Here is a 12,892-nt window from a genome sequence, read left to right as displayed (position 1 = left end):
GTTCATTGACAGTATGCACATAGCCTATATGCAGAGATTTCTAATAAAATCTCTCCACACATTTAAAAATTAAAGTTCTAAAGCAACCCCACTTCATATCAATCAAAGTTATTTTCTGTCCGATTAAGCATATATGGAATAATTAAAATAATATCAATTAACGGTTACTTACAGTGGGGCATCAATGAAGTCTTGGGAAGGGTGTTTCTTGAAGGAAACCTTGCGGACTATGTAATAAATATGAGATGCCATTGCACCAATGACCAGGTCACCTGGCTCATACCACTCGTGTGGCACATGAACAGGATGATTTGTTGCGCATTGAGTGCTTTGTCCTTGGGACACTATATTGGGGAGCAGCAGAAGCAGCAGGAGCAACATCCTGATGGCAAATACACTTGTGTGCATAGACTCCCCTGCTTCTCTCGACAGTATTATTCCTCTCCTCCACCTGATCTGAACAAGACAAATTGGGTGGCAGCTGACTCTTTCAATCTGGCACTTTAAAGGACATGTATCCACCTTATTGTTAGCTTGAACATTCTCACAACAGAATGCCTTGGATACCAAATAAGATGCAGTGGTTTGATATGAAAGAGGGAAACTGATAACTGATAAGTAACAGAGCCCAGCCTAGTTGTCTATGGAGCACAGAGGAGCTTATAATCATTTCAGGATTGCTTGTTGATTCTTTCCCCCCACTGTGACATCTGGAGGTTCAGTCAGGTGGATTGATTATTGTAATTTGAGTAATGATAGGGGAGAGAATCACTTGTGCACTGTTTTTGGATTCTATGGCGCATCAGCAGTATGGGAACTGCCAAAATAAAAAATATATTTAAAATATATATTTTTATTGATTTTATTGATTTAGAGAATCACTTGTGCAGTGTTTTTGGGTTCTATGGCGCATCAGCAGTTGCGGAACTGCCAAATTATTACTATTATTATTTTTTAAATATATATTTTTATTGATTTACCAATATTGTCCCGAAAGCGACCTCATCATAACAATACCAATTTTATCTACTTAATGCAATTATGAATGCCAACTACTCTTAAGATTCCACCTAACTGGAAACAGAGCATAGTCATCCCAATACATAAAAAGGGGGACCCACAAGATCCGCGTAACTATCGACCTATCAGCCTGCTGGACATATCATACAAGGTTTACTCTAGATTCTTGCTAGAGAAACTAATCAAGTGGGCCGAAGAAACAAAGCTATTCCATCCGGAACAGGCTGGCTTCCGTAAAGGTCATAGTACATCTGGCCAATGTCTTGTTCTATTTACCCTGATTGATAAATACCTAAACAGGTTCAACTGCAAACTACACGTGGCTTTTGTGGACCTGACCTCCGCTTTTGACTCCATCCCTAGAGATAGGCTATGGCAGAAGCTTAGTTACACCAACATAGATAAGAGACTCCTCCACCTTCTTATGGAAATTCATAATGACATATCGGCCAGAGTAAAATTTGGCCCTCTGGGAGCTCTTTCTGATTCTTTCCCTCTGAATAAAGGGGTCAAACAGGGCTGCCTCTTGGCCCCTTTTCTATTTAATTTCTACATTAATGACATCGTTACAACCATGATGGCCCTAAACCAATCTGCCCCCTCTTTACAACAGCTCAAGATCCCCATATTACTCTATGCGAACGACATGGTGATACTGTCTTTAACCAAGCAGGGCTTAAACAACATGCTCAGTGGGCTCATGACATATTGTGATACCAACTCCCTCAAAATCAATTTCGCCAAAACCAAAATCCTTACTTTTGGCACGAAAACTCGGAAGCCATTCTGGAATTTTGAGGGCCACTCTATTGAATATTGTTCAGCATTCAAGTATTTGGGTATCACTTTTCAACATGGGCTTAGTTGGTCAGCTCACCTAAATATGGCCATCCTGGCTGCCCGTAGAACCATCAAAGCCTTGGAGAAATTCTTCTATGCAAAAGGCGGCCAGTTGGTTCCACCAATCAGAAAAGCATTTATCAGCAAAGTCCTCCCGATGTTATTGTATGGGGTTGAAATCTGGGGGTGGAATTTAAAAACACTACAACGGCTCGAGATTCTACAAAACTCTTTTGCATGAAAGTTACTGGGTCTCCCCAAGGGCTCGGTTGCTGCACAGTTAAGAACGGAACTGGGCCTCCCCTCTATTGTTGCGAGAGCCCACATTAGAATTATTAGCTTTTATTGTAAATTAATTAAAGCCCCAGGCTCCCTATTAGCCAGGCAAGCCTTTTCAACTTGTTCTCATAACAACAAATGGTCCAAGGCCATGGAGACTATTACTGCACGCTACTCCCTCCCAGATCTTGCCACGCTGTCATCTTGGGACCAACATAAAATCCTGGATTCTTACAAGAGACGAGGCCATGGACCGGGCACAGTCCACCACAGCTCGCCTCTCCATGTGGCTCCCTAAAGTGAAAGTGGTAAGATCACTTGCCAACTACTTGATAGACCTGACGGAGCCCAATTTGAGAAGAGCGTTTACCATGGCCCGTTTCCATACTATACCCACGGCCTTCTTGCAAGGGATTTACTCTAAGACCCCTATTACTCAGCGTCTATGTCCATGCACAATGAATGAAGTAGAGGACTTCATACATTCCTTTTTCTTCTGCCCTATTTATGAGCTAATAAGAACTAAGCTCCTCCTCTTGATCCCGCCCACCATCACATCTAAGGAAGATTGTTTGAAATCGCTTCTTGTGGACGCAAATCCCCAAATTTCACATGGGGTGGCAATCTTTATAGTGCAGGCTTTGAAACTCAGGGCTACTCTGACTGGGTAGTGTGTCCTAGACCTGGACCTGTTTTAATTCTTTTTATTACCTTTTTAACCTAATGTGCCGAGCCTATTTTGGGGCCATTATATGCTTTATATATATCCGCATTTTAGATTCCTGGAGCTGGCAACTAAATTTTTACATTATTGTCTTAGGGTAATTTAAATGTCATAATGCCAGTAATATCGTTTTGAATTTTGTTTGGTTGCTTCTCTCTAGCATTTTTGTCTTATCCTGCTATGGCTGTATGCTAATGCAATAAAGGTTTGATTGATTGATTGATTGAATGCCAACTATTCAAATGTCAAATGATATGATTAATTTAAACGTATCCCCTTGCGTGCTAGATTTGATAGCTTCTATCTTCTTGATTATTTCTGTGTTTCACTATGTTAATAATTTCCATTGCATTCCATGCACATATAATAATCTCTTATATAACAGCTGCAGTCTTGTGATTTCTGTTTGTATTGGTATATTAGATAATTTATAAAGTTTCAAGTGAGGAACTCTAAGTGTAATCCTTATTCTTTCCTGCGTGTGACAATATCCCCTCATGATGTTTTCCTGTCCATATATGGTGCTGTATCCTTCAATCCTGCAACTGTTGATGGTTCCCCTCATGCCCTAGGAGAAGCGGTTATTTCACAGTTTCTAAAAGTCACTGCACCGCTTTGTATGTGATTTGGCTTCCAGTAAAAAAGCAGTGTTCACCATTTTTTTTCCTGCCTAGGAGGAACGGTCTGAATCCAGACTGCAGATAGCTAATCCTAAACAATCTATCACTGCAGGTGGTAGACAGGAAGAAGGATCTGCCAATGTAATTATATTTGTAACATCACAAAATCATAGGCAAGGAATGAACCTACAAGGTCAGCAGGATGGCTAGAGTTGAGCTGGCCCCATCCTCTCCCCGCTTCCTAATTTGTTAGTACTGGGGTATCCATCACTCTCCCACCTATGTAACACTGATCAGACATAGTTTGCCATCACATTAACTGAATGGTGGCAGCAATTCTGGATAAAATCCTTGCCTTATCAAGAAGCGGGAGCACTGGATTATAGCATCAATAGACCAATGGGATATCAGATCCCCACAAGGCATGATGGAGAACCGCAACAACTTGGAAAAGATGGATGCGCCAAGCTTGGCACCTCAGTTACCGCTCACGCCCATGTGCCTGCTCTCACTTTAATATATTGCTCCCACCACACCAACAACCTTTGACCCGAAGGCTTAAAAACAAAACCTAACTATCCAAGCATAATCTGTCGGGGATCTTTGTGAGGGGGATAACCAAAAAGCTGGAATCTCTTATTGTTTATTCTTTAAATAAACAATAAAGATTTATTTTTTAAAGCAAGGCAGTATAATATAAGTGGAGAAACTTAGATTAATTCAATAATAATAATATGCTAGTTCACTTCAATTTGCTTTCAGAGATTTGGGCTTTATAGTTTGGTTCCTTTCTAAGGCTTTACTTTCCTTCAGTTACCCACCCCTTTAACAAATGCAGCTCCTGAGGTACTTTCAGTAATAGTCTTAAGGGCTCACCCCCCCTTCCTTCAGTGGGTTTTGGGAGTCCTTTCTTTCCTCAGAAGAGTCTCTCCCCTTCCGATTAGTTTGAGACCTAAGTAGACTCATCTCTTTCAGTTCCTACTTCTCCTGTCTCACACCCAGTCTCCCAGCAAGATTTGGTCCTATTACTCCTGCAGGACACTACGCTCAGTCCTTCACTGTATGTTTTATTCCAGAACCAACTCTCCCTCCTCCACACTCCTATCCTATCTCCCTACCTAACTCCCAATCTCTACAGCCTCCCTCCTCAACCACCTCAACTCAACCCCCCTCTTAACCGCACTCTGACTCCATTTCTCTTGAAATCCGCTCCTTTTAAATTCTCCCTCCTTGAACCACAGTGAATCAGAGTCTGCCGCTCTTTAACCATTTTCTGGCAGGAGAGAAAAGTAAAAAGAAATACTTGTGGAACCAACTTTTCCAGAACAATAGACACAACATTTTACAAGGATTGGAAGAAACACGACAGAAAGAATAATTGCCACACACAGGAAGAACAAGGATGTAGTTTGAGTGCCACATTTGTAGTTCTATGAATCATTTAATGTGTCAACAGGAATAGAAGTTATTAATATTGCAGTTGTTGTATAAGGGATTATTAGAAATTAATAAGATTTTGGAATGCAGAAATAAAGGAAATCATCAAGCATGGGGGGGTCACCAAAATTATATGATTCGGTATTTGAGTGATTAGTATTAGTATTACAATTTGGTATTGTTTTAATGACGCTATTATTGGATAGTAATTGGAAATTAATAAAAAAATTATATAAAAAAATAAACAGATTTTTGAATCAACTTCAGAAACAATATATCTGTATTTTGTGAACCATTTGGCTTACTTGAGATATTCTCTGCCACCACTCTTTCAAACTGGTTAGATGTATAATTCAGAAAAAAGGCTTGTCCTATTAGTGTTAGCTGATCGTCGAAGAATTGATGCTTTTGAATTATGGTGCTGGAGGAGACTCTTGAGAGTCCCATGGACTGCAAGAAGATCAAACCTATCCATTCTTAAGGAAATCAGCCCTGAGTGCTCACTGGAAGGACAGATCGTGAAGCTGAGGCTCCAATACTTTGGCCACCTCATGAGAAGAGAAGACTCCCTGGAAAAGACCCTGATGTTGGGAAAGATGGAGGGCACAAGGAGAAGGGGACGACAGAGGACGAGATGGTTGGATAGTGTCTTTGAAGCTACAAACATGAGTCTGACCAAACTGCGGGAGGCAGTGGAAGACAGAAGTGCCTGGCGTGCTCTGGTCCATGGGGTCACGAAGAGTCGGACACGACTAAACGACTAAACAACAACAACAAAACATTAGTGTTAGCAATATCCAATATGTTTTCAACCAGATATTGTTGCATATCTCTGCTACTTTTCCTTGTTAAAACTATTTAAAAAACAAGGGAAATGGCTGTTTTAAACTTCTCCTTCTTCTATTCCTCAGCTGCCTTGTGGGTGAGAGATAAAGAATGTAGAGCCGTCAACTATTTCACAGTGTTTTTTGTTTCTGGTACCCTGTGTTGTCTTCAAGATGAATTTGTAGATTTCATGAAGTAATTGATAAGAGACTTTTTATTAACATTCATATATGTACAACATTCATAAACAGAACTTAACCATTTCTAAATTAAAAGGCTGACAGTTTTGCTATTAAGATTCCATTTGCTTTAAGTATACAGTAATACATGACAGGGATGTAAAGAGTGTTAGGGAGGGGTAGTAACTCTAGTGGGGACCAAGTCGTGATCCTTCTGGTGCAGTTTGTCTACCTCTGATCCCCACCTTGCACTCAGTTCTCACCTGTGGCTCCTAGAAGTTGTCAGCTTGAAACAGCAGCCACATCCCATGAATCAGATTCAAGTGGCTCCCTAAACCAGGTGAGGGCAGCCAATGGGCCTCAAATCCTCAGTGAGTTAGGGAATTTCTCTGCATGCAAAGACAGGATATAGCAGATGAGAGCAAAAGTGGGCTCAATGCTCCAAAAGGTGGCAACTGCACGTGCTGTAGAGGGAAATGAGGGGCAGATGGGTCTCGTAAACCTAGGAAGGGAGCCCACCTAGGAGAAGGAAACTTTGAACCTAAACCTCCACTGAATTACAGCATTACTCATTTGTGAAAAAGGCTTTGGATGTAAAACCTGAGGAAAAATCTTTTCCGATTGCCTTTGGGACATCTTTGGCAGACAAAAAAGTTAAGAAGCAAACTCTACACATATCCGGAGTCAGGACCCGGAAAGTGATACCAGCCAGCAAGTCCATGTATTCTCAGACCCAACAGAACCACAAATTCCACTGTCATTTATACCTTTCTTTGTGTTAGCTGTTCTCTGTTGTTCAGGTCAGGCCTCACCACAATAATGTAGCATTTAGGGCAAAAAATGCAAGCCAGTAACCCAGCACCAGAAGCAAAGATGGAGAAGATCTCCACAGCCACCATGTATTTTCCTCTGGTGCTCAGGTAGGTTGGAATGAAGGAGAGCCAAACACTGCAGAAGACCAGCATGCTGAAGGTGATGAACCTGGCTTCGTTGAAAGTGTCAGGCAACTTCCTGGCTAGGAAGGCCACCGTGAAGCTGATAGTGGCCAGGAAGCCCATGTAGCCCAAAACACAATAGAACACGGAGGCTGACCCTTCATTACATAGAAATATGATTTCTTCAGGCATTGAGTGCATGTCCACATCTGGGAACGGGGGAGAGGTTGCCAGCCAGAGGACACAGATTCCTACTTGAACAATGGAGCAGGAAAAGACAACGGAATAAGCCAGTTCTTTGCCTACCCATTTCCTCATATTGGATCCTGGTTTGGTAGCCATGAATGCCAAAACCACCAGTATGGTTTTGGCTAAGATGCTGGAGAGGGCCACAGAGAAGACAATGCCAAAAGCAGTTTGTCGGAGAAGGCAAGTCACCATATTAGGTTTTCCGATAAACAACAAAGAAGAGAGGAAACACAAGAGGAGAGAGATAAGGAGACCATAGGTGAGACTTCGGTTGTTGGCTTTGACTATGGCTGTATTGCGATGCTTAATGAAGATGCCTAGCACTAAAATTGTGATCAGAGAGAATAAAAGTGCAGAGGAAGTTGAAACAATGGCCAAGGTTTCATCAAAGGCTAGGAAGTTTGGAATCTTAGGAATGCATAGATCCTGGCCGCTGTTTGGATACTGATCTGCTGGGCAACTGACACAAGTTTCCATGTCTGAAAATACACAAACAATGCATGACAATTTGAAGTAATCAAAAGTATTCTTAAGAATTTCCTCATCACTAGTCCATTTAGCATAGTGTTTTCTACGTCAGAATGTATAAGAACTTCAAGCCCCAATGCTTTTCTACTAGGTATATAAAAAATAAAACTTGTGTATCAATTCTTGAATTTTCTACATGGGTAAAATCTTTTTTTTACTGTCCCCCTGCTGAAATCTTTGGATCTCAGAAAATCGAGTTTAATGAGACTTTCACCCCCTTGGCAAACAACATAATTCTTAGAGGAGAAAACACCACTTCTATTCCACTCTAATTTTCTCGAAGTTGGAGGTAAAATATATTTGCTTCCACTTAAAAAAGAAATCTTCAAGATGTTTTAAAGATTAAAATATACTGACATTATCTATAAACATTTAGAAGAACACATGTCTTATACATGTCTGAAAATACACAAACAATGTGTGACATTTTGAAGTAACCAAAAGTATTCTTAAGAAGTTCACATCACTAGTCTATTTAGCATAGTGTTTTCTACATCAGAATGTATAAGAGCTTCAATGTATAAGAGCTTGTACTAGGTGTATCAAAAATAAAACTCGTGTATCAATTCTGGAGTTTTCTACATGGGTGACATCTGTATATAAAAAATAAAACTTGTGTATCAATTCTTGAATTTTCTACATGGGTAAAATCTTTTTTTTACTGTCCCCCTGCTTTTTCTTAGAGCCACATAAACAGTACAACAAAATGAGAAATGCAATGCAGCTGAATGAGACTTTCACCCCCTTGGCAAACAACCTACCGTATTTTTCGCACCATAGGACGCACCGCCCTATAGGACGCACCTTGGTTTTTTTTTGGGGGGGGGGAAATAAAGAAAAAAAATTATTTTCCCCCCAGGCACAGGGCTGGCGCGGGGGAAGCCCGAGCTTCCCCCGTCCCCAGCCCCCAGAACAGCCTGCTATCCGCAAGCCTAGGGAGCCGTGCCGGTCTCCCCAGGCTTGCAGACAGCTGTGCGAAGCCCAGGCGCGCTGAAAAGGCTTCAAAATGCAGGCAGCTCTGCGCAACCCTCCTGAGGCCGGCGCAGCTTGGTGCCAGGCTCCGGAGGGTCACGCAGAGCTGCGTGGAGCCTGTATTCGCCCCATAGGACGCACCCACATTTCCCCTTCATTTTTGGAGGGGAAAAAGTGCGTCCTATAGGGCGAAAAATATGGTAATTCTTAGAGGAGAAAACACCACTTCTATTCCACCCAAATTTTGTAGAAGTTAGAGGAAAAACATATTAGCTTCCACTTAAAAAAGGAATCTTCAAGATGTTTTAAAGATTAAAATATACTGACATTATCTATAAACATTTAGAAGAACACATCTGTTAATTTAAGCCTTCTCTCCTGCAGCAGTTCAATGTCAAGAAAATTGCCAGGAGCCCAGAGGTTCTGCATTATCTTAAGATGTCATCTCTAACCTTTCTCATTTGAAATCATTCCTTCTGGACATGGATCACAATCATAGCAACAAAACTTCTCCCCCTCCTTCTTTTTCTTCCCGTAACCAGGATGGCAGTTGGCATTACATACAGAAAGCGGTGGCACCTATGCAAAGAGATAGGAAGAGTTTAATATTATGATACTGTTTTAAGGAATTTATCAAATATCCAATATCAGGTGATTTAATAGTAAATGGGAGGACTAATAGCATGAAATGATCCGTAGGTACACAAGTGGCACATACAGTGGGGTAAAAAGCTGCTGTTCTAAGAATCATACAAACTTAAGAAGATTCCTGGACCATCCAGCCTTACAGCTGAGTTAGGATTCAATGTCATTCAGTGGTATTTCATCCCTGGCTTCGCCTTTTGATGAAGTCACAACCTAACGGCATTTGCTTCAAGGAGTTCACATGCTGTTACTTTGTGGTGGCACAAGGAATTAAAAGGTAAGCCATTATAGTGGTTCTGCTCCTACCTGCAGGGTCAGTACAAGAAACTAGCAATAGGAAATCATTCCATGACTTTTCGGTTGTGGTTTCCTGTTAGGCCACATCCTGTCTCAGAGAGAAATGCTTTGGGTTCCTATGCCTTACCTGTTCTGGGAGGAATTGCATTCTGTTTGAAGCAAGAGGTCTGGGAGCACTCCTAGATTCTAACTCATTACTAGTCTGAAGTGGTTTGAGGTGCTAGTGATTTCAAAATGAATAATGTGTGAAGTGCTTTTGTTACATTCCATTTTGTGGATAGCCACTAATTCTGGGTTTTCAGGGACTGTGCCATTATTTCCATACCTTAGTGAAGCGTCTGTTCCATTTGATTCTGTCTTCATTAATGGTGAGCTCTTTACCTGGAGGGGCCTGAGGGTCCAACCTGCCCACTTTGACTCTGACATAGGAATTATTTGGGAAAGTGACCAAGTTGGTAATATCAAAGCCAGCTGCTAACTCTCCATATTCATTTAATGTAATTTCATCCCAAGCACTGTTGTTGAATGAAATTCTCTGCAGGAATGAGTGGAGCTAAGTGGAAAGAGAATTGAAGTTAAACGCTTCAGTTCACAACGGAGAGCATCCATATTCTAGTTGCGCACACAGATGGAGTAGGAAATCATGAATCAGTGCCAATTCAACATTCAACAGACTTGCATCAAGATATTATGGAGAGATGAGACCATAAACCTGCTTGCTTGAGACCAGCCTTTGTCAAGATCCAAGAAAGGGAAGGGATTTGAGAAGTCATGTATGAGAAGAAATGGGAGCTTATGTTCTCAAAGGATAGGAATGCAACATGAGAACATCAGACTGGACCTTTCCATAGTTAATAGGGTGGATTTGAGCACGGTTGGATGTTGGATGCAGTGGAGTGGTAGGGAGCAGCTGCTGGGGAACCCCCAAGGGACACCCCAAGGAAAGGAGGCTCTGAGCCAGGGGATTGGTGGTGGAATGACAAGGAGTGGTCAGTGGGAGAAGAGGGAGCAAATTGAGAGGAAGAGGTGTCAGAAACAGAAGAGGCAACAGGGTTAAGGGAGCAGGAAGAGGCTGTGGCAGACTGAAATCCAGACTCAGAGGCAGAAGAGGAGAAGGGAGAAAAGCAGGGTCTAGAGACAGTGATCACACAGTTGCTAGCCTCTTCTGGGGATCTACCAGTGAGGCTTCAGGCCCCAGAAACCCCTGGTGGTTGACAGACAGGGAAAGATGAGGAGTTGGGGACGGGGCTTTCCAGAACATGCCCAGGTAGTGGCAGCCACCTGATGGGCTGCTCTTCTCTTTTCTCTTGGATACGAGGATCCCTTCAAAAGCCAGTGCCTGGGGTTGGGGTCCTGGTTGTGCTCCTTCTGAATTATGCTCCCAGGGCCATGGGTCCCAGGCCCCCAACCTTACACCACTGGGTAACGGGACAGGTAAGAGAGACAGAGAGAATTGTGGAGGGATGTGTATAGAAAATGGAGGGGTTTTGTAGTATGGAGAAGGTGGTTGGCACAGCTTCAGTCACGTTTAGTTGTTGGTAGTCTGTTGATTCTGAAAGCCTGTGTCACCTAAAGTCTGTTTTAGTATAATTATAGGAAATATTCTAATTCCCATCTTTGATAAAATTACTAAAGGTTTATTTTTTAATTTCTTAAGTTTTATTCTTTTATTTCTTTATGGAAAAGTAAATGCCTACTCACAAAATGTACCAATGCAGTGAATGCTTTGTAACAGGGAACAATACCTGCCAAGGATCTACATATTGAGGAGAGAGTTTTCCCTTAGCATCTCTTCTGTTACGGATGGCTCCAGCCAAATGCATGCTATTTAAGGCATGTGCCAAAGCATAGACAGCATTATAAATAGTGTAACTGTGGCCAGTCATGCTCATTTCAAAAAATGGTGCAGGGAGGCTCTCCAGCATCTCCTCTCCAGTACAAATGTTATCACTGAATGTTGAGTGAGTGGAGTTTGAAAGTGAACAACTGAATGCATCTTCCCAGAAATCTTGGATAAAACCATCTGTCTCTGTCCAATGAGGACGTATACTCCGAAGAAAGTCTTTAAAGTTGTGAATCTCCTTGAAGTGAATTGCAAAGGAGATAGCACCATGGAACATTCGTATATTAACAGTCAATTTTTGAAGGCTATATAATATGAAGTCAATTTGGATAGTTGTAATCCATACTTTTCCTTCACGTGACTTCTTTTGAGGAAATAGTTGCTGAGTTAACTCCATTGTGAATAAAAAAGCTGACAACCATATACTAAATCTACTTTCTCCATATAGAAGAATTGCATTAGCTTTGCTGGTTGTGAAAGTTGTAAGCAAAATCCTTGAGTCCTCTGCCATTTCTAGTTTGTTACTGTTATAATTCATATTGAATTTAAGTCTTTCTGTAAATGCCGAACAGATTCCATTCTTGAAAAGCATTGGCTCAGTTGTCTGTAAGAAACGTTCCCCAGCTTCATTAGCTGAAGTGATGAGCCCAACCCATTTCCATCTGAAATGCAGAAGTAACTGGATAATTCCCTGATACTGAAGGTCTTCATTGGGGACCATGCGGTAAAAGGAAGGGAACTTGATTCCATAATTTATGGCTGGTTCAAATGAACCATATGAAATCTGGAAAAAGCAAAAGCCAAACGTTTCCAGGTGGAAACGAGAACTCATGATATCCCAAAATATTTGTATATAAACACACACATACTCTGAATATATATCCCAAATGAACCAAATTACCTAGTAAAAACACGTGCACGCACACACACTTAAATATTGAATATATACTGAATCTATATCCCACGTTTACCAAGTTTAGAGACAGCACCAACCCCAGATTATATTGGAAAACACAGATATGCTTGCTCAATGTTTTCTGTTGATATTTATTATTATTATGGCATCATTACAGCTTCATTCTTGTACATATTGATTGTATCCAAGAATAGGGGAGCATTTGGGGGAGGAGCTTCCAGTGAACTGCGATGGAGGATTCCTGAATTCCATCACTGCCGTACGTTCCGGAATCAGAGGCTGAGAAGGGAGTAATCAGCCTCCCTACACACCTCAGGCTGGGGAGTGGCAGCTCATCCGCAGATCTCCCAACTCCTGGTCCCAAATTCAGAAGGAAAAGGGGAGGCTGGGGGACGCTTGATGGAAAGCCTGGAATGTTTCTTGGCAACTCTCCAAAGTCGCCTCCATTTAGCAGCAAGCTTCCAATTATTAAGATGAAAAATTGGATTTAGGTTTTGGACATGATCTGAGCAAAGGGGGAGAAACTACTCTGCTAATTAATTCAGCCACTGAGGTGCTAAAAAGGATTTGAATGGAAGAAGTA

At 41.6% G+C, this 12,892-nt stretch overlaps 1 long non-coding RNA gene across 1 annotated transcript; it reads left to right on the top strand.

The window, feature by feature from the left end:
• The first annotated feature begins 1,060 nt into the window (after window positions 1-1,060).
• Window positions 1,061-3,080, top strand: LOC310747211. Its single transcript, XR_014540902.1, has 2 exons — window positions 1,061-2,517; window positions 2,551-3,080. It is a non-coding gene; the product is annotated as an uncharacterized lncRNA (long non-coding RNA).
• The last annotated feature ends 9,812 nt before the right edge of the window (window positions 3,081-12,892 follow it).

Source organism: Podarcis filfolensis (genome assembly GCF_964270895.1).
Source record: "Podarcis filfolensis genome assembly, chromosome: 13".
In the NCBI taxonomy this organism is placed as follows: domain Eukaryota; kingdom Metazoa; phylum Chordata; class Lepidosauria; order Squamata; family Lacertidae; genus Podarcis; species Podarcis filfolensis.
This window is presented reverse-complemented; position numbering and strand designations above follow the sequence as displayed.